The sequence below is a fragment of the Schistocerca nitens genome, unplaced genomic scaffold, assembly GCF_023898315.1.
Source record: "Schistocerca nitens isolate TAMUIC-IGC-003100 unplaced genomic scaffold, iqSchNite1.1 HiC_scaffold_340, whole genome shotgun sequence".
Classification (NCBI taxonomy): Eukaryota; Metazoa; Arthropoda; class Insecta; order Orthoptera; family Acrididae; genus Schistocerca; species Schistocerca nitens.
The window spans coordinates 1,062,687-1,090,056 of NW_026045874.1; the positions used below are offsets into that span (position 1 = coordinate 1,062,687).

General features: G+C 40.5%; 1 protein-coding gene across 8 annotated transcripts in view; it reads left to right on the forward strand.

Annotated features, from left to right (window-relative positions):
* The window catches only part of LOC126227762 (uncharacterized), a 932,351-nt gene that overhangs the window by 899,694 nt on the left and 5,287 nt on the right, over positions 1-27,370 (forward strand). The window contains exon 3 of one of the 8 annotated variants that reach the window (XR_007544039.1): positions 7,620-7,777. The exons of 6 other annotated variants lie outside the window; for them this stretch is intronic. The gene's annotated coding sequence lies outside the window, so the exon portion shown is untranslated. Of the gene's footprint in view, positions 1-7,619; positions 7,778-15,015; positions 15,174-27,370 lie in introns of all 8 variants that reach the window. One more of the 8 variants, XR_007544020.1, reaches the window with a different exon arrangement.

The following is a 27,370-nucleotide window of genomic DNA, read 5'->3' on the forward strand; positions in this document are numbered from 1 at the left end:
CCCGAAGATATGTCGCCGTAGGAATCTGGATGGATGAGCAAAAGATCAGTGGACACAAATGCATTTTAAATAAATACGTTGTTGTCTACTTATTGCAGAACAACTGCTGCATTGTTGGCAACTTGTGAGTGATCGTGGCTAGCTATAAGCAGAGGCGTGACACGAGCGGCACCCGAGTGCACTGAATGTTTGCCAGTGAAGTTAACTATCGACGACTTGAAGTAATGTTTGTCACCAACTAGCAACAGGGAACTTTCATTAGAAGTGCAGAACAAAAGGTAGAAGTAGCCTGGTGCTCAGATGGCGGCCGCTTGTAACACCGTCTGGGTGGTCTCCGTTGGTTGGGAACGTGGAGGTTCTTCATTGGCAGGGTGATGAAAGCACTGCTCGTGGCACCCACAGGAATCTGAGCCGCCAGCTCTGGCCGTATTGATAACCTACGGTACTGCAGTTATTATACGTACTGTGTAAGAGGACGCTCGAAATGATTCCATTTGAAAGCTGTACAATCCAGAATTGTGTGCCAGTTGGGTGAAATTGCCACGAGCACTGAGGCAGTCGTCCCACCGACATACCGGGCTGGAGAAACCGATTCGGTGAAACACCATTTGCTGCTGCATGAAGAAGCCTGTAACTGCCTGCTGGACATCCTCAACTGACAGGAATTGTCGATGCTTCACAGTTGTTTTTAAGGGCAGAAGGTGTGTCGATTGCACGGGGAGACGTCAGGACTATTGGACGGGTGCTCCAGTGTGTCCCACTCGAGGTGGTGTAACTTCTGCTTTACGACATTTGCGACATAGGGATACGGGTCACGAGGCAACAGTGCCTCGTGTTGCAATTTTCCCAGACGTTTTGCCGTAATTGTATTTAGTAATTTTTCCAGTGTTGCACAGAACTGTTCTCCAGTGAGCGAGACACCAGGTTCCTTGAAATCAATAAGCAGTGGGCTCTGGTAATTAAAGAACAGGATGAGTATCTCTTCTTCAGCAGATGGCTGAGTCTTGAACTTGAACTTGACGGGGTGAGGGAACAGTGGATGACGCCATTCCATTGTCGACGTTTTCGACTCCGGTTCCCAGTGGCAGCACCAGATTTTATTGCCTCCTACAGTGCACTCGAGGAATGTGTTACCTTCGACATTGTCCCAGAGCAACAGAGGGGATAGTTGACTTCTGACATGCAAAAATACAGAAATTATATCTGATGTGATAAAACAGCAGGCCAAAAAATTTTCTGGAAAGAATTGCACGCATATATTCAAGTGGCTGAATGGTTAAGATCCGTGTCCGAGTGACTGCCGTAATTTGTTGTAGCTTGAGTGTAATTTTTGCCTTTGAGTAAAAGTGTCATTTCTTTTATTATAGCATGTTGCTTTCAGTTACCTGTTGTACTATCATGGAGCAGTTCTTTCTATGTATATTCCTCGTATGATGCTGACAGTTTTGGTGACTTCAGTTCACTTAATATTTCGTTCAGTTTAAACTTAATATTTCTTTCAGTTTAAACTTAAATGAAAACATCGTAGTTTTGGGCCATATTAATCAGATGATCTGCTATCGTAACTTCTTGTCCTACTTGTGAGAGGTGTTACTAAAGTACACTTGGAGGTTAGAGCATGGACAGACCCTTGTGGAGTTTCACAGCATCCTTGCAGTTTAAACTCCCAGGAAAAACTGCCTGCTATGGATGTGTTAATCACATTCGTTAGTGGCTTAGCAGTAAAGGCAGATGATGACAGTTTCATAAAGTATTTGAAATGCCATACATTTATGGGGGCTTTGTTTAGTGTTTTTCAACCTGTTTGAATCTTGTTACTCGATACTTGTAAACATGTAAATGGAAACCATATATGACGTTATTTCGTGAAGTTGAAATGATACTTGTCAGATTTTTACAAATATTTATTGAAGTAGTTTCTAGATGCATTTCCTACTGATTCTAGGTTGCTTTCTAGAAAACTGTTCTATCTGATTTATTTGATGTTCTTGTTTATATGTTTTCACTGCCCAGTTTTCTCTATTTATGATCAGCTGCCCTGTTTTTGCATTGTTCCGCAATTCGGTAATGGGCTCCTCAATGTGCAGTTTGTCAGTTGCCGCCAATTTTGTGACATGAAGGAAGTGAAAGATAGTTATGTAACTTTTAAATTCTCGTTGTTAACCCACTACTCTTTTGCAATGCTCAATGTGCTGTGTGTTCAACATTGTCAATTGCTGTAATAGTTGAACAATAATAAAACAATGGAAAATCCAGGATGGAATGATGATAATATTATGGAAAGGATAGATTGCTACTCACCATGTAGCGTAGATGCGGAGTTGCAGATAGGCATAACATCAAGATTATCAAACAAGTTAGCTTTCCTTTTGGCCAAAAAGGCTCTCATTGGAATCACACACACACACACACAGCCAGATGTCAGTTGGTGGGATGGAGTTCCATGCCAGTTGCACTTGTTGGTCAATACAGGGACGGCTGATGCTGGAGTTGTCGTCCTATGCTGTCCCGTATGTGCTCCATTGGAGACAGATGTGATTGAGCAGGCCAAGACAACACGATAACACACACTGTGGAGCACGTCGGGTTATGACAGTGGTATGCGGGCGAACGTTATCCTGTTGGCAAATGCCCACTGGAATGCTGCTCGTGAATGCCAGTACGACAGGTTGAATCAGCAGGTCTTTGTACGAATTTGCAGTCACGGTGCGTGGAGTAAGCACGAGAGTGCTCCTGTTGTCATATGTAATAGCACCCTAAATCATAACTCCGGGTGTAGGTCCAGCATGCAGACAGGTTGGTTGCGGGCCCTTAATTGGCCCTCTCCTAACAGAGACGCGGTCATCACTGGCACAGAGACAGGAGCAGCCTTCGTCAGAAAACATGACAGACCTCCACCCTGACCTCCAGTGAGCTCTTGCTGGACATCACTGAAGTCTCAGATGGCAGTGGTTTGGAGTCAGTGAAATGAATTTTACAGGGCACCTGTCTTGGAGCTGTCCTTGAAGTAACTGATATGTAACAGTTCGTTGTGTAACTGGGATGCCAGCTGCTGCCCCTTGCTGCTGCAGATGTAATACGATGTGCCACAGCGGTACGCCAAACTCGATTGTCTTCCCTCTCAGTAGTGCCAGGTGTCCGCAGAGACCAGTCTTCTTGTGAACGTACATTCTCGTGACCGCCACTGCCGGCAATCGTTTACAGTGGATACATTACTGCCAAGTCTTTTCTGCAATATTCCAGAAGGAACATCCAGCTTCTAGTAGCCATATAATTCGACTTCATTCAGAATCAGTGACGTGTCAACTGTCGCATTCTTGACTAACGTCAACTCACAACATCCAGTCTCACAGGTAACTAATGCTCGTGCCTGTAACGCTGTATATGTAAGAGAAATTTGCCACTGGATTGAGGACTTTGCGGTAGGGAGGACTAAGCATGTTATCTTTTATGGAGAGTCATCTTCAGATGTAGAAGTAACTTCAGGGTTGTGCCAGGGAAGGCTGTGGAGTCCGTTACTGTTCCTATTGTATATTAATGCGATTGCAGACAATATTAATACTTACCTCAGACTTTCGCAGGTGGTGCGGTTATCTGTGATGAAATAATGTCTGGAAGAAGATGCATAAATATTCTGTCAGCTATTGATAAGATAGCAGAGTGTTGCAAAGATTGGCAGCTTGCTCTAAATGTTCAGAAATGTAAAATTGTGAACTTCACAAAACAAAAATATATTTAATATCAGTGAGTTAGTGTTATAATCGGGCAACACGTGCAAATATTTAGATGTAACAATATCCCCATGAACCATGGACCTTGCCGTTCGTGGGGAGGCTTGCGTGCCTCAGCGATACAGATGGCCGTACCGTAGGTGCAACCGCAGCGGAGGGGTATCTGTTGAGAGGCCAGACAAACATGTGGTTCCTGAAGAGGGGCAGCAGCCTTTTTAGCAGTTGCAGGGGCAACAGTCTGGATGACTGACTGATCTGGCCTTGTAACATTAACCAAAACGGCCTTGCTGTACTGGTACTGCGAACGACTGAAAGCAAGGGGAAACTACAGCCGTAAATTTTCCCGAGGGCATGCAGCTTTACTATATGGTTAAATGATGATGGCGTCCTCTTGGGTAAAATATTCCGGAAGTAAAATAGTCCCCCATTCGGATCTCCATGCGGGGACTACTCAAGAGGACGTCGTTATCAGGAGAAAGAAAACTGGCGTTCTACGGATCGGAGCGTGGAATGTCAGATCCCTTAATCGGGCAGGTAGGTTAGAAAATTTTAAAAGGGAAATGGATAGGTTGAAGTTGGATATAGTGGGAATTAGTGAAGTTCGGTGGCAGGGGGAACAAGACTTTTGGTCAGGTGAATACAGGGTTATAAATACAAAATCAAATAGGGGTAATGCAGGAGTAGGTTTAATAATGAATAAAAAAATAGGAGTGCGGGTAAGCTACTACAAACAGCATAGTGAACACATTATTGTGACCAAGATAGACACAAAGCCCATGCCTACTACAGTAGTACAAGTTTATATGCCAACTAGCTCTGCAGATGACGAAGGAATTGAAGAAATGTATGATGAGATAAAAGAAATTATTCGGGTGGTGAAGGGAGATGAAAATTTAATAGTCATGGGTGACTGGAATTCGACAGTAGGAAAAGGGAGAGCAGGAAACGTAGTAGGTGGATATGGATTGGGGCTAAGAAATAAAAGAGGAAGCCGTCTGGTAGAATTTTGCACAGAGCATAACTTAATCATAGCTAACACTTGGATCAAGAATCATGAAAGAAGGTTGTATACACGGAAGAATCCTGGAGATACTAAAAGGTGTCAGATAGATTATATAATGGTAAGACAGAGATTTAGGAACCAGGTTTTAAATTGTATGACATTTCCAGGGGCAGATGTGGACTCTGACCACAATCTATTGGTTATGAACTATAGATTAAAACTGAAGAAACTGCAAAAAGGTGGGAATTTAAGGAGATGGGACCTGGACGAACTGACTAAACCAGAGGTTGTACAGAGTTTCAGGGACAGCATAAGGGAACAATTGACAGGAATGGAGGAAAGAAATACAGTAGAAGAGGAATGTTCCTTGTATACAACAAGAAAGGCTTGTCCGTTGTCACAACACAAGTACCATAATTTCTGTCTCCAACAACACCAATGGCAAATGTTTTATAACAGATAATGTCTCTGTCATAGTAAGCCTCCAATCCTTGAAAAGGCTTCTCACTGCCTCTCACCAAAGCAAGAGTCATCCATGAATTCCCTGTTACAACTTCATTCGTTGTACAAGAAAAAGTAATCTTACACCCAACAAATGTTATTGGACCACTAAGTATCTCCTCTTGAGACACTGGGTTCGGAGTCTCATTAAAACTAAAAACAGTCTTGTAAACTGGCATTCTGCTCCTCCTAGCATATCTCCTACGGCGGTACGGCATGGCTGTGTGCTGCGTGCGGCTGCCTGCAGTCGACTGACGCAGAAACAGGAAGGGCGCCTGGACCCCAGCGCCGGCGTTATCGCTCCGTCACTTCCTGCCCGGGCGTTGCGCAATCTCGATTATAGTGCAACACGGGCCTAGTAATACTAGGGCCCGTGTTCCGCGGCTGCCTCGCTCAGCGGCTAAGTCCCACTCAAGGTCACCCGCCTATAAGGCGGCGCACACAGCCATAGAAGTAGTGAAGGCAGCAGAGGATCAAGTAGGTAAAAAGACGAGGGCTAGTAGAAATCCTTGGGTAACAGAAGAAATATTGAATTTAATTGATGAAAGGAGAAAATATAAAAATGCAGTAAATGAAGCAGGCAGAAAAGAATACACACATCTCAAAAATGAGATAGACAGGAAGTGCAAAATGGCTAAACAGGGATGGCTAGAGGATAAATGTAAGGATGTAGAGGCTTATCTCACTAGGGGTAAGATAGGTACTGCCTACAGGAAAATTAAAGAGACCTTTGGAGAAAGGAGAACCACTTGCATGAATATCAAGAGCTTTGATGGAAACCCAGTTTTAAGCAGAAAGGTGGATGGAGTATATAGAGGGTCTATACAAGGGCGATGTACTTGAGGACAATATGATGGAAATGGAAGAGGATGTAGATGAAGATGAAATGGGAGATACGATACTGCGTGAAGAGTTTGACAGAGCACTGAAAGACCTGACTCGAAACAAGGCCCTGGGAGTAGACAACATTCCATTAGAACTACTGATGGCATTGGGAGAGCCAGTCATGACAAAACTCTACCATCTGGTGAGCAAGATGTATGACACAGGCGAAATTCCCTCAGACTTCAAGAAGAATATAATAATTCCAATCCCAAAGAAAGCAGGTGTTGACAGATGCGAAAATTACCGAACTATCAGTTTAATAAGTCACAGCTGCAAAGTACTAACGCGAATTCTTTACAGATGAATGGAAAAATGGTAGAAGCCGACCTCGGCGTAGATCAGTTTGGATTCTGCAGAGATGTTGGAACACGTGAGGCAATACTGACCCTACGACTTATCTTAGAAGCTAGATTAAGGAAAGGCAAACTTATGTTTCTAGCATTTGTATACTTATAGACAGCTTTTGACAATGTTGACTGGAATACTCTCTTTCAAATTCTGAAGGTGGCAGGGGTAAAATACAGGGAGCGAAAGGCTATTTACAATTTGTACACAAACCAGATGGCAGTTACACGAGTCGAGGGGTATGAAAGGGAAGCAGTGGTTGGGAAGGGAGTGAGACAGGGTTTGTAGCCTCTCCCTGATGTTATTCAATCTGTATATTGAGCAAGCAGTAAAGGAAGGAAAAGAAAAATTCGGAGTAGGTATTAAAATCCATGGAGAAGAAGTAAAAAATTTAAGGTTCGCCGATGACATTGTAATTCTGTCAGAGACAGCAAAGGACTCGGAAGAGCAGTTGAAAGGAATGGACAGTGTCTTTAAAGGAGGATATAAGATGAACATCAACAAAAGCAAAACGAGGATAATGGAATGTAGTCGAATTAAGTCGGGTGATGCTCAGGGAATTAGATTGGGAAATGAGACAGTTAAAGTAGTAAAGGAGTTTTGCTATTTGGGGAGCAAAATAACTGATGATGGTAGACACTTCGTCCAGTGTTGCTGTAGCTTTTGATATTGTACAAACTGGCAAAGGTTCAGATTGATCGTTGTCTTTACTTTCTTCACTTATCGATATCGTCAATTGAAGACCTCCTACGATTCCAATTTTTCTCGAAGTAAGTCCGTGCTCTGTTTACACTGTAAAAAATACTCAGCTGAATAACTTTTGATCTTTAACCTCCAGAATTTTGCAGATGGAACCAAGGGTAGGTAGTGGCCTCTGAGCTGTTTCTTTACTTAATTCTGTGCCTTTGTTGAATTACATTACCATAGTGCAAGTTGGTAAGTTTGATTATTACTTTCATCAAATAGTGTGTTGTATCCTAATGCCTAAAAGTAACAGCTTTGGATGAATAGCAATTTTTATTTTTTTTTATTTTGCACTATACATGTATATCTTCACAACTTAACAATTCAGTAACTTTGAACCTATACGAGATATTAACAAATGGTTTCTAGTGTATGATAAGATAACTCATAAAATTTCTTTTACCTTCCAGGTCATACAATTTTGATGCAAAAGTGAACCTGAAAACATGATAAAATGTGGATGCCTCTGGAGAAAGCTCAGTGTGTGTGGCCCGGTAGATACAGACGATACCTGATGCCCAAATGCAACGAACGTTTCAGACTTGGAATACATCATTTATGGAAACAGGTAGTGTTCTCCATTTAAACAAAAAAGGGCTGGTCACCATGAGGTTCAGATGCCATTGTGGACAGGGTACGGCAGGCGTTTGCAAGGAGTTCTATAAAATCTGTATGTACTGCAGCCAGGGAGTTGGAAATGAGAAGATCGACATGGCACAATGTCTTGCATAAAAGGTAATGGCTCTATCCCTGCGTGCAGCTGCTTCAGGCATTTAACCCTATGGACAAACCTAGGTGCGAACAATTTGCAGTGGATATTCTATGCATGATTGATGCAATCGTTGACTTTTTGGAAAAGATTTGTTTCTCCGATATGGCAACATTTCATGTGTCTAGCAAACTGAATTGTCATAATGTTTGTATGTAGGATTTGCAGCATCCTCGTGTTACACATGAAATGGAAAGAGACAGTCGTAAGGTCAATGTTTGGTGCAGACTGATCCCCATTGCATCACTGATTCATTCTTTTTCATCACTGCCATCAACAGTGGTGTTAACGTGGACATGCTGCAAGAGTTTACTGTGTCACAATTGGGACACCTCCAGCCTCTGTCATATTCCAGTAAGACAGGGGCACCACTCGACTAGCCCCTAAATGTACTTTAATTTCTAAATAAAAAGTTTCCGGATAGGTGGGTTGGACGAGATGGTCCAACTTGATGTTCGCCACAATCCCCTGACCTTACACCACAAATTTTTTCCTGGGGTTTCGTGAAGGATGCGGTATACCGAACCAAGGCTAGAGACCTACAGGAATTTAAGGCAAACATTTGCAATCCATTTGAACATGTCACCATGGAGACCTTGAATCGTATGTGGAGAGAAATGGAATTCCGACTAGGCATTATCCATCCTATTAACGGTGTACACGTTGATTTGTGTGAATGAGGAAACAAAATTTAGTTATCTGATCACGTAAATTTTATTTCTATGAAAATAGATCACTCACTGAATTGTTGAATTTCATTATTCAGCTCACTCTAGATCCTGCTGTTCTCAAATAACTCTTGCTCAGTTCCATGGGTGAACTTCAGCTCTGCTTTCAGTTGTTGGTAAATTAACAGTGGGCTATCTTTCTCAGTAGCAATGTAAAAAGCATCATCTGTGTGCTGTGTCCAAGAAGTTATTGTGAAGGAAAAGGAACTGTTTCCTTATGAACTTCTGCTGATTCAGCCTGTATTTGTAGTGGCCTCCATTGTTCATATAAAGCTTGTAATTTTGATATATAATTTCTCAGCTTTTGTGCCAGAATTTGTGGTCTTTCCTGTAGTCAGTAGTCACATCCCCCACATCTAGTGTGACACTTTGTAGCATAGTTAATTTTCTCATCTGTAAGTTGTAAAAAAAAGAAAACCATTAATTTTGGTTGAGTGACAGTAGTTTTTCATTATTTCATGTAAGCAATAACAAAGAATTTAGATGTTGCTGATGAAATACTCACTGCTGAGCCGTTTCCAGGCTACTCGTGGGCCATCCTGTTTGGATAGTGCTGGTATCCTCAGCTGAAACTTGCAAAGTAACATCCATGCACTTCACTTGTTTTCTGAAACTAATATGTTGACATACTTTTTCTTTGTTGAGTTATAGGCAGCCAGTGGGTGGACAGTAAATGGTAACCAATGAACAGCTTTTAACTAGGTATGCCTTCATGCATGTTTTTTCTGCGTACAGTAGTTTCTGTTACATATACGGCACTTGACACTGCTTGTGAGAAAACATTATTAATTAGCACTGATGGTCAACTTGGTCCCTAGCACCCACTAGTGGGCGTCTTCACTTTCATAGGAGGCAGTAGACAGGTGGAGGTTAAAATATTTACATTAGGGTTTCACAGAACTTTGAAAAAAATATTGGGTTACTAAGTATTATTTTATGCTTTAACTTGATGCAACTCTGCTTTATAAATTTTATAATGTGGAGTTACTTCCCCACTTCAGAAATCATCATTACTGTGGAATGTTGGATGGTCAGAAAATTTTAATACTAGAGCTACATTTTCCTAGATGTGGAAAAACTTATCGCCTGTGGAATGCGCTTGTCTTTTGCTGTCCGAAGTGGGCCGCAGGACACTGTGAAATGTTTTTCTAGACGCGGGGCAGTGCATGTGTACAAACATAAAAAATTGAAAATTGTGAATTTTATAATTCAACAACTGTACACGATAGTGATATGAGAACTATCTTCTTACGTCTTTCATTAGCCCAATGAAAATGTTGTGCTATTTTTCACACTAATCAATGTTTATCATGCCATACCTCCCAAATATAGTGTTGTACAACACAATTTTATAATTGGCTTCAGTAGCTCATGTTGATAACAGGTGGAAACTTTCTGGCCGATAGAATCAGTAACAGTGAGGTAATAAATTAAAATGTGTGACTTGGAATTTGTAGCAAACCAACATTTGAAATGTATTATTTGACAAACTTTTTCACTTCACATTTTTTTTGTGGGAGATCAGAGCAAGAAAAATTTTCGGAAAGATTTGAAAACATTTTAACAGTTTGTTGTAAGTTTGTGGGTGCTACAGTTTTCCAAAGATGAGAGCAGTATTTCGTGGTTCATTGATGCCACACGTGTTCCAGCGTGCTGCAAGGAACATTTTGGTATTACAGCGACAGTGGACTGCGGTGCAACAGCAGTAGTGGGGCAGCAAAGGCAAAACGTGCAGTGGAGTGTGCAGTCTAAAGGGAAGGAGACAGTGTATTATTGTATTCAGAAAGTGCAAAGCATTCACAAATCTTCTTGTGTTGTGAAGGAGCATATAACATTTTAGTACTGAAACAGTTGCTAGACGGTGCAGAAGAGTGCCATCTCCCAGTGCCTCGTAATGTAAATGTAGCGGAAATTAATGCACTGCTCGTGGATGAAACGATATCCTGGATAGGTGTGGAGGGTTATGTCAAAGCTACGGGATTCACTGTGAGGAACAGAGATTTACTGATTACTTTGGTGGGCCGAATTTTAACCATCATTCAGTCTTAATCACAGTAACAACACCCACCTCATTATAAAAAGTGGTTAAAGCTCACTACACCAAATTCGTATCCTTGAGGAAAAAGACCTTGTTTCACAGCCTAGCATCTAGCACACGTTGGTCTATCGCTTATTCTTATGATATTGCAACCCATTTTTGAACATATTCCAAGTTGATTTCTAAATGAATTAAAAGTTTATTTATGAATGTGTGCATAATGTACGTGATATCTCTGCCAGGGGAATCCCAATTGCATGTAGATGCATCTAGAAATAAATTTTCCTGCAGACAAAAGGGGATGGGGCTATATGAGCTGAGCAGAATAAAGCAAACGGGTGAATGCCAATCGCTGTATATGTGGTTGACTGGATTTTCAAATCATCAGCATAGTTATAATTACTAGCGAAATCCATAGATTCAGACTACCAGAGTGGAAATAAATGACTAACGGGAATAACAGGTAACAAAGATTATGTATTATCTTCTCGGTGTATCCAAGAAAATGAGATTTTGACAGGAAATTTGTGGCCAGACCACTAGTAAGGGCCAGTTGTGCAATCCCCAGCAAGCAGCCGCTAAAGTTCTATTCTGGGAGTAGCACGGAAAACGTGTTGTATGAACACGTAATAACTCCTAACCGGAGAATAAATACGGTGTAACTAAACCGGTGATTGTGGGTGGGTTAATGAAGTTCAGTGGAGAAGTAGTTTTGACACTGGCAGGCATAGTTACAGAATTAGTGATGACAAGATGGTTTGTTAGAACGAGGAAGGAGAAGAAAACAAGCACATCACACAAATTGTGGAAGAATACGATGATCCCAAATTTATATAAAAATTTTGTACTACTACTTCTCGATCTCATACTTCGGAAGCTAGAGAGTATGAATGAAATGTGAAACTATTTCCTAACATACAACTTTTTGCTTGTCATTAAATATTGGTACTTCGTGAATTATATTCTGTCGAGTTATAAAAACGACCATTTGTACCATAACAGTCTCATTTATTTGGTGTGTGTTAAAATTGCTGAAATATTAGGAGGCCTATTTAGTTTTATCTAGCAGACAGTGACAAAATACACGTAACCAGACTGAGAAACCACACCAGTCTTAGGTTCTACTTGTATTAACAGCTATTCCAGTGTTATAGGACAACATTGAGTTTTCCTGTTCAAAATATTTGACGGACTTTGATGAGGTAATTGATTCTTTTGCAGAAAGGAAAGCACACCATGTAAAGCTGTAGCAAGATTAGAGGAAATAAATTCTAGGACTTCTGGATTGAAGAAATTTGTACTGTCTTGCTTGTTTCTTGTCTTTACTGGTTTTGTGGATCTTATATTTAATTTTATTAATAGGCAATAAAGAGTGCAAATTTTCTGAAGAGTTCTTGTTCTACAGGTTGCAAATAATTCCATCCAGTATTAACTGAGAGTTATTTTTGAGGGGGGGGGGGGGGGGCAGGATGTCAAACTGGCCAACTTGGTGCATGATAGGCACTATAGGACATTTTAATTCCAATTGTCCTGAATACAGTTTGATGGCACCCATCACAAAATATTAGACGTTTGAATTCCACAGAGTGAAAACAGTGACATGCGGTTGAAGAATACCGTGTGAAGAGGCGTGACGCTGCACTTTGTCACACTTAAGACCAAATAACATCTTAGATTTCCTTGAACACATATGTTTTATGTATTAGACTCTTCAGAAAGATGTGCGCTACAAAGTGAACATATTTTATATTTTTGATAAGTCGATTTTTAAGATTTTTGGCGTCCTACCTCAAACGCTTGAGGGAGGGGCAGTGCCAGTATCTAGTATTGCCCCGTTCGGAAATGTTATAGATCTGAGGCTGATAAACGAGTTGTATTGGGGAGGTGGGTAGTCTCCTGTGACCCGTGTTTATGTTTGAAAACAAAATGGATTTCTGTGGTCGGGAGTTACCAAGTGAATTAAAATTCATTCACATAATTACGGAAGGCTAAAATATGTTATTACGAGTGTAATCCCAAAAGTAAGGTCTCCTATTTTTTTTTATAAGTACAGAACTCTGTTTGTGTGGCAGTTGGTCACACTGTTATTGAGAGTGCTTCACGCGTTGCGTATAAACATGCGCACGTCGCGCTGAGGCGCTCAGTCTTGGCTTGGCAGCCGTTGAGAACCCCGGTTTTTTGAATGCAAAGGAAACTGCGCCAAATGAAATCCATCGCCAATTGACGGAAGTGTATGGTGACTCGTGCATGGATGTCAAAAATGTTCGTAGAATTTTAACGGAAACATTGAACTACCGGAAGGTGTGTGCAAAGAGTTGATGCTTCCTGCACATTTCTTCACCGCCTTGCACCCAAACAGGCAAACTTTCTGGACTCAATTGTCACGGGTGATGAAATCTGAGCATACAACTTTACACCTGAGACCAAGCAACAATCACGCCAGTGGCAGTATCCTTCTTCACCAAAGCTGTGGAAATTCAAACACACAGTCTGCCGGTAAAGTCATGACAACCAGTTTTTTGGAAACTGAAAGGGGTACTGTTGGTCGACTTGACGCCCACTGGACCACAGTTAAGGCTGACAGGTACTGTGGGACCGAAAAAACTCAAGCGGGCAATTCAGAACCGGAGAAGAGGAATGTTGAACCGAGGGTGTACACATTCTCCGTGACAACGCTCGCCCACACATCACTCGGCAGACTGTTGCTCTCCTGCAACAGTTTCAGTGGAACATAATCACCCACCCACCCTATAGTCCTGAATTGGCGCCCAGTGACTATCACCTGTTTCCTGGGTTAAAAGAACAGTTGGCCGGAAAGTGATTCACCTCCTGAACAGCATGGCGGCAAGCTGGTATAACATGGGCATACAAAAACTGGCACAGCGTCTACAAAAATGCATCGACAGAAATGGTAATTACGTTGAAAAATAGCTAAATGTTAAAGCTGTGAACTGATGTAAACCACTGTAGAAATAACAGCTCTATGTACTTAAAAAATGAATTTAATTTTTTTCTTGGGATTACCCTCATAGTTGCAGATTTTATTTTATTCCGACACTTCTGACAGTCAAGCATTAATCACCTTGCAGACCAGTGAAGCAAGGTAACGGCTGATTAACCGTGGCCCCCGTCTGTGGACCAAAAGTCAACAAAATTCCAGGGCTAGAAAGTTTTAACAACCGGGATGTCAACGCTTATCGGACATTTCACATCGCAGAGGTCTACAATAAAGACATGGGTAAATCATATTACCTGCCGTCAATGCCGTTCGTTCCGAGGACCAGGAATCATTGTACAATCAATGAATCGGAATCTGTCAGTGTGGGTTAAAGGTGCTGACCATTGTAAAAAAAATTAAACTTGTTGGTGATCTCATCCATTATTACAGAGATGAAATAAAATCAAATCGTCCCCTTCCCTTTATGCGTAAAAGGCTGTCTCACTCATTAAACACATTCTTCGGTTGCATACGCATGTGCACATGTATACAAACAAAATTGTTTGAATTGCTCTTTCATAATTCTAAGTTGAACGTAATAAATACTACAAAACCGAAAAAGCCCGATATTCATTTTGACACACCAAGGACAATAAGATCCAGTGTGTAGTAACGTTTTCAGAAGTTTGAGAAACAGACCAGTAGTTAGTGCTTATTTTGTACTAATTTTTACATTGTACTGTCCATTTTATTTAATACATTTATCACTAGTTCAACATATTCACATCTCAACACTCAATGGTTAACTTTGTCCAGTGTAGCCGTAGCTTTTGATATTTTACGAATTGGCCAAGGTTCCAATTCATCAAGGTTCCGATTCATCCTCGTCTTCACTTTCTTCACTTATCGATATTGTCAATTGAAGACCTCCTAAGATTCCAATTTTTCTCTAAGTGTATGCTCTGTTTACATTGTAAAAAAATACACAGCTGAATAACTTTTGATCTTTAACCTCCAGCATTTTGTAGATGGAACCAAGGGTAGACAGTGGCCTCTGAGCTGTTTATTTACTTACTTCTGTACCTTTGTTGAATTACGTTATCATAGTGCAAGTTGGTAAGTTTGATTATTACTTTCATCAAATAGTGTGTTGTATCCTAATGCCTAAAAGAAACAGCTGTGGATGAATAGCAATTTTTAATTTTTTTATTTTGCAGTATACATGTATATCTTTACAACTTACGACTTAACTAACTTTGAAACTATATGAGGTATTAGAAAATGGTTTCTAGCAAATTAAAAGATTAATCATAAAATTCCTTTTACCTTCCAGGTCATGCAATTTTGATGCGAAATGGAACCTGAAAACCTGAAAAAATGTGGATGCTACTGGATAAAGCTCAATGTGTGTGACCTGGTAGATACAGACGATACCTGATACTCAAATGCAATGATCCTTTCGGACTTGGAATACATCATTTATGGAAACAGGTAGTGTTCTCCATAAAAAGGGGCTGGTCACCCATGAGTTTCAGATTCCAATGTGGACAGGGTACGGCAGGTGTTCGCAAGGAGTTCTATAAAATCGGCATGTATGGCAGCCAGAGCGTTGCAAATGAGAAGATAGACATTGCACAATGTCATGCATAAGAGGTAATGGCTCTATCCCTGCGTGCAGCTGCTTCAGGCATTAAAGCCTATGGACAAACCTAGCTGCGAACAATTTGCAGTGGACAATCTATGCAAGATTGATGCAAGCATTGACTTTTTGGAAAAGATTTGTTTCTCCGATATGGCAGCATTTCATGTATCCAGCAGACTGAATTGTCATAATGTTTATATGTAGGATTTGCAGCATCCTCGTGTTACACATGAAATGGAAAGAGACAGTGGTAAGGTCAATGTTTGGTGCAGACTGGTCTCCAGTTGCTTTACTGATTCATTCTTTTCCATCACTGCCATCAACAGTGGTGTTAACGTGGACATGCTACAAGAGTTTAAGGTGCCACAATTGGAACACCTGCAGCCTGGTGTCATATTCCAGTAAGACAGGGCACCACTTCACTGGCCCCTAAATGTACTTTAATTTCTATATAAAAAGTTACCGGGTAGGTGGACTGGACGAGATGGCCCAACTTGAAGTGTACCACGATCCCCTGACCTTACACAACTTTTTTTTTCCTGAGGTTTTGTGAAGGATGCGATATATTGAACTGCGGCTAGAGACCTATGGGAATTGAAGGCATACATTTGCAATCCACTTCAATGTGTCACCATGGAGATCTTGAATCGTATGTGGAGAGAAATGGAATTCCGACGAGGCATTATCTGTGCTATTAACGGTGCACATGTTGTTTTCTATGAATGAGGAAATAAAATTTAGTTATCTGATCATGTAAATTTTGTTTGTATGAAAATACATAACTTACTTAATTGTTGAATTTCATTATTCAGTACACTCTAGATCATGCTATTCTCAAATAACTGTTGCTCAGTTCCATGGGTGAACTTCGGCTCTCCTTTCAGTTGTTGGTTAATCAACAGTGGGCTGTATTATTCAGTAGCAAAGTAAAAACCATCAGCATGTGCTATGTCCAAGAAGTTATTCTGAAGAAAAAAAGAATCTGCTAAAACAGCTTCTTTTTATGTAGTGGGCTTCATTGTTAATAGAAAGCTTGTGATTTTGATGTATAATTTCTTGCCTACTGTGCCAGAATTTGTGGTGTTTCCCACATCCCCCAAAACTAGTGTAACACTTTGTAGCGTAGTTAATTTTCTCATCTGTAAATTGTAAAAAAAAGAAAACCCTTAATTTTCATTTGAGTGACAGATATCAAAGAATTTAGATACTGCTTATGAAATACTCACTCCCGAGCCGTTTTTAGGCTACTTGTGGGCCAGCCTGTTTGGATAGTGCTCCATATCCTCAGCTGAAACTTGCAAAGTAACATCCATGCACTTCACTTGTTTTGTGAAACTAATATGTTGACATCCTTTCTCTGTGTTGAGTTATACGCAGCCAGTGGCTGGACAGTAAATGGTAACCAATGAACAAGTTTTAACTAGTTATGCCTTCAAGCATGTTTTTTCTGCATACAAGAGTTTCTGTTACATACACGGCACTTAACACTGCTTGTGAGAAAACATTATTAATCAGCGCTGATGGTCAACTTGGTCCCTAGCACCCACTAGTGCGCGTCCGAGCCTTCATAGCAGGCAGTAGACAGGTGGAGGTTAAAATATTTACTTTGGGGTTTCACAAAACTTTGATAAAAAATATTAGGTTAGTAATTATTAATTTATTCTTTAACTTGATTCAACTCTGCTTTATAAATTTTATAACACGAAGTTACTTCCCCACTTTAGAAATCATCATTACTGTGGAATGGTCGATGGTTAGAAAATTTTAATAATACACCTACATTTTCCTAGATGTGGAACAATTTATCACCTGTGGAATGCGCTTGTCTTTTGCTGCCCAAAGTGGGCTGCAGGACACTGAGTGAAATGTTTTTCTAGTCGCGGGGCAGTGCATGTACAAACATAAAAAATTGAAAGTTGTGAATTTTATAATTCAACAGCTGTACATGATTGTGATATGAGAACTACCTTCTTACGTCTTTCATTAACACAATGAAAATTTTGTGCTACTTTTCACGGTAATAAATATTTATCGCAATTTTTGGACAACATGGTTGTAGAGATAAAGCAACGATTAGTATGAGTAATCACACATTAATAACACCGTATGAACACACCAGCTGCTACCGTGACGACGGCGTACTCGCTACACAGACTAGAGGGCGCCTGATACACGCTTTGTAATCCATGGCAACGGCGTCCTCACCACAGGGAGTAGAGGGCTTTGTAGTCCTTCCATATTAGCCATTTTAGTAAATTGACTAAAATGTTTTCTACGTAAATGTATGAATGGATATATTATAATACAATGACTCCAGTTTTTGTGTGTCACAAATTGCTTTAATTTATATTATGGCACATAATGTAATATACTTTCACGAGTTGACTACGTAACATATGTTGTTATTTCATAATTAACACTATAATTGTAACTCTTTTTAAATGAAATGGTTCCGTCTTCTGTTATTTACTGTAACATAAATTTATGTTTAACCAAGGTGACTAGTAATTACATATAATAAACTGTATTAAATACCATTGATTGCCACTGGGGGTGTTGCCGTCTATTCACATGGTGTCAGCACGCTATTTAAGCCCATACGAAGGGTTAGTCTCGCATAGTTTCCTGCCGTTATGTAGACAGTGGCAAAGATAGAAACAAAGCCCATGCCTACTACAGTAGTACAAGTTTATATGCCAACTAGCTCTGCAGATGATGAAGAAATAGATGAAATGTATGACGAGATAAAAGAAATTATTCAGGTAGTGAAGGGAGACGAAAATTTAATAGTCATGGGTGACTGGAATTCGTCAGTAGGAAAAGGGAGAGAAGGAAACATAGTAGGTGAATATAGATTGGGGCGAAGGAATGAAAGAGGAAGCCGCCTTGTAGAATTTTGCACAGAGCATAACTTAATCATAGCTAACACTTGGTTGAAGAATCATGAAAGAAGGTTGTATATATGGAATAACCCTGGAGATAATAAAAGGTTTCAGATAGATTATATAATGGTAAGACAGAGATTTAGGAACCAGGTTTTAAATTGTAAGACATTTCCAGGGGCAGATGTGGATTCTGACCACAATCTATTGGTTATGAACTGCAGATTGAAACTGAAGAAACTGCAAAAAGGTGGGAATTTAAGGAGATGGGACCTGGATAAACTGAAAGAACCAGAGGTTGTAGAGAGTTTCAGGGAGAGCATAAGGGAACAATTGACAGGAATGGGGGAAAGATATACAGTAGAAGAAGAATGGGTAGCTCTGAGGGATGAAGTGGTGAAGGCAGCAGACGATCAAGTAGGTAAAAAGACGAGGGCTAATAGAAATCCTTGGGTAACAGAAGAAATATTGAATTTAATTGATGAAAGGAGAAAATATAAAAATGCAGTAAATGAAGCAGGCAAAAAGGAATACAAAAGTCTCAAAAATGAAATCGACAGGAAGTGCAAAATGGCGAAGCAGGGATGGCTAGAGGACAAATGTAAGGATGTAGAGGCTTGTCTCACTAGGGGTAAGATAGATACTGCCTACAGGAAAATTAGAGAGACCTTTGGAGATAAGAGAACGACTTGTATGAATATCAAGAGCTCAGATGGAAACCCAGTTCTAAGCAAAGAAGGGAAAGCAGAAAGGTGGAAGGAGTATATAGAGGGTTTATACAAGGGCGATGTACTTGAGGACAATATTATGGAAATGGAAGAAGATGTAGATGAAGACGATATGGGAGATAAGATACTGCGTGAAGAGTTTGACAGAGCACTGAAAGACCTGAGTCAAAACAAGGCCCCGGGAGTAGACAACATTCCATTAGAACTACTGATGGCCTCGGGAGAGCCAGTCATGACAAAACTCTACCATCTGGTGAGCACGATGTATGAGACAGGTGAATACCCTCAGACTTCAAGAAGAATATAATAATACCAATCCCAAAGAAAACAGGTGTTGACAGATGTGAAAATTACCGAACTATCAGTTTAATAAGTCACAGCTGCAAAATACTAACGCGAATTCTTTACAGACGAATGGAAAAACTGGTAGAAGCCGATCTCGGGGAAGATCAGTTTGGATTCCGTAGAAATGTTGGAACACGTGAGGCAATACTGACCTTACGACTTATCTTGGAAGAAAGATTAAGAAAAGGCAAACCTACGTTTCTAGCATTTGTAGACTTAGAGAAAGCTTTTGACAATGTTGACTGGAATACTCTCTTTCAAATTCTGAAGGTGGCAGGGGTAAAATACCGGGAGCGAAAGGCTATTTACAATTTGTACAGAAACCAGAGGGCAGTTATAAGAGTCGGGGGGCATGAAAGGGAAGCAGTGGTTGGGAAAGGAGTGAGGCAGGGTTGTAGCCTCTCCCCGATGTTATTCAATCTGTATATTGAGCAAGCAGTAAAGGAAACAAAAGAAAAATTCGGAGTAGGTATTAAAATTCATGGAAAAGAAGTAAAAACATTGAGGTTCGCCGATGACATTGTAATTTTGTCAGAGACAGCAAAGGACTTGGAAGAGCAGTTGAAAGGAATGGACAGTGTCTTGAAAGGAGGATATAAGATGAACATCAACAAAAGCAAAACGAGGATAATGGAATGTAGTCGAATTAAGACGGGTGATGCTGAGGGAATTAGATTAGGAGATGAGACACTTAAAGTAGTAAAGGAGTTTTGCTATTTAGGGAGTAAAATAACCGATGATGGTCGAAGTAGAGAGGATATAAAATGTAGACTGGCAATGGCAAGGAAAGCGTTTCTCAAGAAGAGAAATTTGTTAACATCGAATATAGATTTAGGTGTCAGGAAGTCGTTTCTGAAAGTATTTGTATGGAGCGTAGCCATGTATGGAAGTGAGACATGGACGATAACTAGTTTGGACAAGAAGAGAATAGAAGCTTTTGAAATGTGGTGCTACAAAAGAATGCTGAAGATAAGGTGGGTAGATCACGTAACTAATGAGGAGGTATTGAATAGGATTGGGGAGAAGAGAAGTTTGTGGCACAACTTGACTAGAAGAAGGGATCGTTTGGTAGGACATGTTCTGAGGCATCAAGGGATCACCAATTTAGTATTGGAGGCAGCGTGGAGGGTAAAAATCATAGGGGGAGACCAAGAGATGAATACACTACGCAGATTCAGAAGGATGTAGGTTGCAGTAGGTACTGGGAGATGAAGAAGCTTGCACAGGATAGAGTAGCATGGAGAGCTGCATCAAACCAGTCTCAGGACTGAAGACCACAACAACAACAACAACAACATGTAGACAGTAGTGACACCGCCAGCAATCGACCAATAGGTAACATATTTTAAATTTACGTAATTTTAGCTGTAGTATAATGGAGTCTTTGTGACGGATATCTATAACTTCACAGTGTAAATGCCCAGATGATGACTCCTATGTCGGGTTGAAACTGGTTGGCAGTATAATAATTATAAATGCGATTAAGACTGTTTTTTGAATAATTAATATTTATCACCTCCCAAACTAGGTGTTGTACAACACAATTTCATAAATGGCTTCAGTATCACATGTTGATAACAGGTGGAAACTTTCTGGCCAATAGTCGGTAACAGTGAAGTAATAAATTAAAATGTGTGACTTGGAAGTTTTAGCAAACCAGTATATGAAATGTATTATTTGACAAACTTTTTCACATTACATTTTTTTATGGGAGATCAGAGCAAGAAAAATTTTTGGAAAGATTTGAAAACATTTTAACAGTTTGTTGGAAGTTTGTGGGTGCTACATTTTTCTTTAGGTGAGAGTAGTATTTTGTGGTTCATTGATGCCACACGTGTTCCAGCGTGCTGCAAGGAACGTTTCAGTATTACAGCCACAGTGGACTGCGGTGCAACAGCAGTAGTGGGACAGCAAAGGCAAAACGTGCAGTGAAGTGTGCAGTCTAAAAGGAAGGAGACGGTGTATTATTGGGAAGAGTATTCAGAAAGTGCAAAGCAACGACGCAAATGTCCGTGTGTTGTGAAGGATCGAATAACATTTTAGTAACAAAACGGTTGCGAGGCGATGGAGGAGAGAACCAGTTCCCACTGCCTTATCACTCAAACGTATCGGAAATTAATGCACTGCTCATGGATGATATGGTGCCCTGGGTAGGTGTTGACGGTTATGTCAAAGCTAAGGTATTCACTGTGATTAACAGATTCACTGAGTACTTCGGTGGGCCGAATTTTAAATCATTCACAGTACTAATCACAGTAACAACATGCAACTCATTATAATGGTGGTTAAAGCTCAGTACACATGAATTCACTGATGTTTTATAGTGGACATAATCAAAGACATTTCTTCTTACATGTTTCATTCAGTTTTCTTCAGATTTCTCCCCAAATTAACTCATTTTGCATCTAGTTTCTCATCCCAGTGTCAGCTGCGTTCCACAAAATATGCCGTTTGGACACGAATTTGATAAGTTGCTCACTGTCTGAGGCAGAGCATCAGTCAGCTGACATTTCTGGTGAATAATTAGATCAGGAGAATTACGTAGTCTTAATGCCCGTGCATGTGAAAAATATACTGCAGCTGTCATCTGGTATTTTCCTGCTGCTCGGTTGACTTTCCCACTACAAGCGCCCTCAAGCAAATTGCTGCAGTGTGCGAGACATACCCTTCCTGAGGCGTGCAAGCGTGTCCCACAGTGGCACTGTTTTGCCGGACGATAGGAAAATGGTCTGCTATGTTCGCATTGTGCAAGTGGGGAGCGCAGTCTCACACACATTTTATGCAGCACGTTGCGGGAAATTCCCGCAGCTAGGAAAACGTTGCAGTGATACAAAAGTGGATGGTAGGTAAAAAAGGTTCACTACCCCTGCTTTAATGAATCAGACTGCCATGTATAAAACAACTTCAAATATGTGTTTACTTTAGAGGTGATTAGTAGCATTTTGGGCAGCCGGTTTCCTGCAGCAAACTTGATCAACTGCCAGCTTTACAGCTGCTTCCCAGTTAGGGTCCACACATTGAAGATCCTTTGCAAAAATTAGTTTCCAGGTGATAAAAGGTTTTCCCCTATTTCTGCAGCCATCTGTTAGTTTCCACACCACTGAAGATTTGGGGATTCTACCATCCTTTCAGTAATGGTATTGTTTGGGCTGTGCGGACAATTCTGTGAAACATGGTCACGATGGCTAATATAAAAAATTTACCCCGAGTTTCATCAGTGAGAAACAATTCGTGTCAATTTTGTTGACATTTCCTAGGTTCCGCACCCGTGCCTGGCCGTCACTAGGATAATAGACAGGAGTGCACCTGCAGCTTAGTATAAGTACTTCTTGAGTCTTAATTCCTGTATAGATCAGATTGGGTGGGAGACTGCAGAAGCCCTTCCCAATTCAGCTACTGATGTCTGCATCTACACCTCCACTACACTGAAGTGACAAGTCACGGAATTCCTCGTAATATCTTCTCGAGCCTGATTTTGTCCGGCATAGTGCAGCAATTTGACACGGCACGGACTTGACAAATCGTTCGAAGCATCCCACAGTAGTAATTAGCCAAGCTGCCTCTATAGCTGTCTGTGTTCACGAAAGTATTACCAGTGCAGGATTTTGTGGAGAACTGTCACACGAATGTTTGATGAGATTCGTGTTAGGCAATCTTGGTAATCAAGTCATTCACTAGATTTGTTCAGAATGTTCTTCAAACCAATCACAAACAATTGTGACCAATTGACATGGCGAGTTGTCATTCCGTCTTTGTTTGGGAAAATGAAGTCCACGTATGGCTGCAGGTGGTCTCCAAGTATTGAAGTAAATCTATTTACAGTCAACGACTGGTTGAGTTGGACCAGAGGACTACAGTCCATTCCATGTAAACACAGCCCACAACATTATGGAGCCACTACCGAGGCTTCGTGGGATCTGCACCACACTTCAACCCTACCATCAGCTCTTACTATCTGAAATTGGGTTTCATCTCACCAGGTCTCGATTTTCTAGTCACCTAGGATCAAACTGTTCGTCACAAGCTCAGGAGAGGTGCTGCAGACGATGTCGTGCTGTTAGCAGAGGCACTCGCATCATTTGTCTGTTCCTGTAGTAATTAATACCAGATTTCACTGCACTTTCCTAACGGGCGTGTTTGTCGTAAGTCCAACTGATTTCTGCGGTTATTTCACACAGTGTTGCTTGTTTCTTAGCACTGGCAACTCCACGCAGTACCACTGCTCTCGGTTGTTAAATGGAGGCCGTCAGTCACTGCGTGGTCCGTAGTGAGAGGTAATGCGTCAAATTTGGTATTCTTGACACTGTGCATCTCATAATATTGAATTATCTCATAATTTCCAAAAAGGAATGTTCCACGTGTCCATCTCCAACTAGCATTCTGCATGCAGAGTCCGTTAATTCCCGCCGTGTGAGCATAGTCGTGTTGCAACCCTTTTTACGTGAATCACCTGAGTGCACATGACAGCTCCCTGTTGTACTGCCATTGTATACCTTGCATATGCAATGATACTGCCGTCTGTTTATGTGCAATGGCTTTCCCATTACTTACAGATAAAACTGCTGAGATATGGAAATTGGTCAACACCTTGCAGTACCTTCTGTTGCACTAGAAGTTGCGTAGGTACATTTCCACTTGTTACGCATATTGTTTTTGTTTCATCACTATTTCTTTTAAGTCCTAAAGAAATGGTCTCTCTACCCAGCTCGATAACTATTAATTGTAAACTGGGTTGAGTTTCTGTCAACAGAACAATATTATCAGCAAAATCCAGGTCCTTAAATCTGTATTACACGACACACCGAAGGTGTAAAAGTGAGGTGTGGCTGAAATGCTATCTAGCAGCAAAACGGGCAAAGCTATGATTTTAGCAGACTGTTCATCTGCCAGGTTGAAGTAGGAGAGGTTCTGTTAATGCCGGTGGCGTCTGTTCTATTCTGTCGTGTGTCCGTGTGTGTGCAGTAGAGGCGGTGACTCCCGTGCACAGAACGCAGCCTTGCGAGCGGGCTTTCTACTAGTTATTGTTTTCCTTAGCAGTCAAAACACACGGATTGATTCGACAATTCCGCATAGTATCGTGGGTATTTTTTCAGTAAGCAGTAGCTTATAAATACATTAATGAAACAAATGAAATTGCATATTTTTGTATCCCTGTTGAAAGAAAGCTCTATATCTGATGATAGCTTCTTATTGTAGCTATGAGATGGAAAAAAAGAGCTTTAAAGTGATAATTGAAGAATACAGCAACCAAAGGTGTCTGTATGACCTAACAGATATTTTGTACCACAATAAGGCAATCTACAGATCTACAAATGTTTCATTCTGCGTTTATACAAGTTAATGTGCTTATCATTTTACTTTTGATAGATATGTGTGTGTATATATATCACATAAATTGGGGAAAGTAGCACATGCCTTTGGTTCTGTAGCTGTATTATTTCGGCACGCCAGGAAGGAAAGCTTGGCCAGAATAGGAGAAAAAGTGAGAAAAGTTGTGTGTGGTGTGACGAACGAGGAATGTGAAGCATGCTTAGCCTCCTTACGTTTGCATTATTCAGCTGAACTCGAAAAGATGTGGGGAAAAAATGCGCAGTAGCTCAGTCGAGACCACCCATAAACCAAGCGTGTGGTGGTTTGACCTATTGGCGTATTTGAAAGGCCACGTAGTGCCTAGAAAACTGCTGAAAAATATCCCAATCTCTGTTGTGCGTATTAATTTTTGTCGCTCTGTCATTACACGTTTTCTGCAGTCTATAAGACAAGCGTATACTGTTGCAGGAATCTACATTGATATCAACAGTTAATTTCTGATACTAAAAATATACTTCACAGGGTTTGGTCACGTCCACTTAGTGTAGAAATTGTTGATTTGTGCAATGATAAGCTAGTGCTTTCAAATACTATGCTTCCACTTTGTGTGTGCTCTTCGTGTCATTTCTGTGTGTGAAAACATTCACATGTGAGATGCACAGTAGTGGAAACTTTGATTCAAGCACACTGGTAGTAATAAATGAAATCAACTTAAAACACCCGAAATACATGTAAGGCAGAACGGTGGATTGTGAGCATTTTTTGTGGTCTATTGTGCAGAAGTACCCACTAGACTTTCTGAAAAATCTGATACATCTCTGTGTGTACTAGTTTGCAGAGATGCTCCTGTATCAGTTTCAGAAGAGGTAATGTCAATGATCTTTAAGAGGAACTGCTGAGCAATTTATTTGTTTGTAACATACTCTAATGCCTTAAACGATCAAAAGCAATGTGAAGTTGGATTGCAAAATTCACACCTATCTGTCATAGGTTGACTTACTTGATATGTACAGCCGATCTTCTTCTCTGGATTGCCGGCTCCATCGATCTCCAAAACCTTCTTCTTCAACGAATACTGCTGGTTAACAGGAATTTGTAAGGCTGGCTCGCTCTCTCTCTCTCTCTCTCTCTCTCTCTCTCTCTCTCTCTCTCTCTCTACTTTTGAAATAATTTAGTACTCAATGAATACTTTTAGTTCAGTCTTGGTACATTCCAGCTTCCACAAATAACATATTCTCCATTTCCCACATCAATATTTGAATGTATACAAGTCAACCGATTCGTCTCGCATTAGACTCAATAAAATACATCTACAGTAAAGTTGATTTAACGACGACATAATTTATGAACCTGTCTTACCTCTAGAGAGTCCAACACGTGAAGTACTTAAAAATCTGGAAAAAAATAAAAATCTATTTTACACTTAACTCTCACTTCTTGATACTTCATTTAGTCCCTGGAGTCCTCCTCTACTTTCGACTTCTTTACTCTTAACAGATACTATGTCTACCTATACTCCGACTCGACATTCCTTAACAATTATCACAATCGATTCCTCTCAGGTTTATGCTCTTCCCTTACTCCCGCCTCCCTAACTACTTGACATAGAATCCTTCTAGTTATATGTATATATACAGGGTGGTCCATCGGAAGTTTCAGATGAGATTATCTCCAAAATTATCGAGTAAAAACTGTGGATAAGAGATGTTCGTAAGATCAGAGGAGGACATAAAATGATACTACACGTGATCCACAGCCCCCTCCCTTTTCAGTGGGGTGTGGGGCAGCTTTCAAATCTTAAATGGAAACACCCATTTTTTATTGCAGATTCGGATTCTCCATAAAAAAGTAATCAAGTTTTGTCTGAAACATTTTTAAACCATTGACAGATGGCGCTGAAATCAAGAAAAATTAAAATTGGGAAGAACTCGGATTTATTTAAAATGATCAGAGGATGACGCATGAAATTGATACAAAATGTGCACCCATTCTTTCATTATGCCAAATTAAGCTTTTTTTTCCACAGTATTTGATGGAGGGAGGCGGGATGGTATTAAAATCTCGTTACGGAACTCTTTACAATTTCATTACTCACCTGACTGTGGCGCTACCGTGACCAAACTGGCAACTATGGCTCAATATAGCGGTTGGTGTAATGTGATCAGACGTCACTTCACTTTCAGATTGTGAACCTTAAACATCAACTGACGAAAGTAAATTATTCTTTAGCAAAACATGGCTCACTTATCCTCCTACAGAGGTTGTTGATATGATGTTAATTTTAGGTGGATGCCACAACAAGTACGCTGCAGCTGCATAATTGTATGCGGATAGTTTCCCAAACAGATGACATCCAAGGGACAATATTATTGGACATTGCACTCGACGTGCTCGAAATGGATACATGCACCGTCCACCTCGTCATCGCGATTACAGTGAAAATGACGCTCGTATCCTACCATTCTCGCCCGTGTTCAACTGGATCCTGAAACGTGTAGTTGTGCGATTCAGACACAAACTGGAATATCGAAATCAACTGCTTTGAGGATTTTGAAGGCACATAAATATCATGTGTATCATATTACACTCAGTCCTTAATGCAAAAAGATATGCAAATACGCTTGCATTTCTGCCAATGGGCCTTGGAAATAAGAGGTGGCAATGACTTTTTTTAGGTAAGTTATGTTCTCTGATGAAGCCACATTCAAAAACAATTGCGAATTCAATCGTGATGATTGTCGTTATTGGTCCCCTGTCAATCCATGCAGACCCATTGACAAT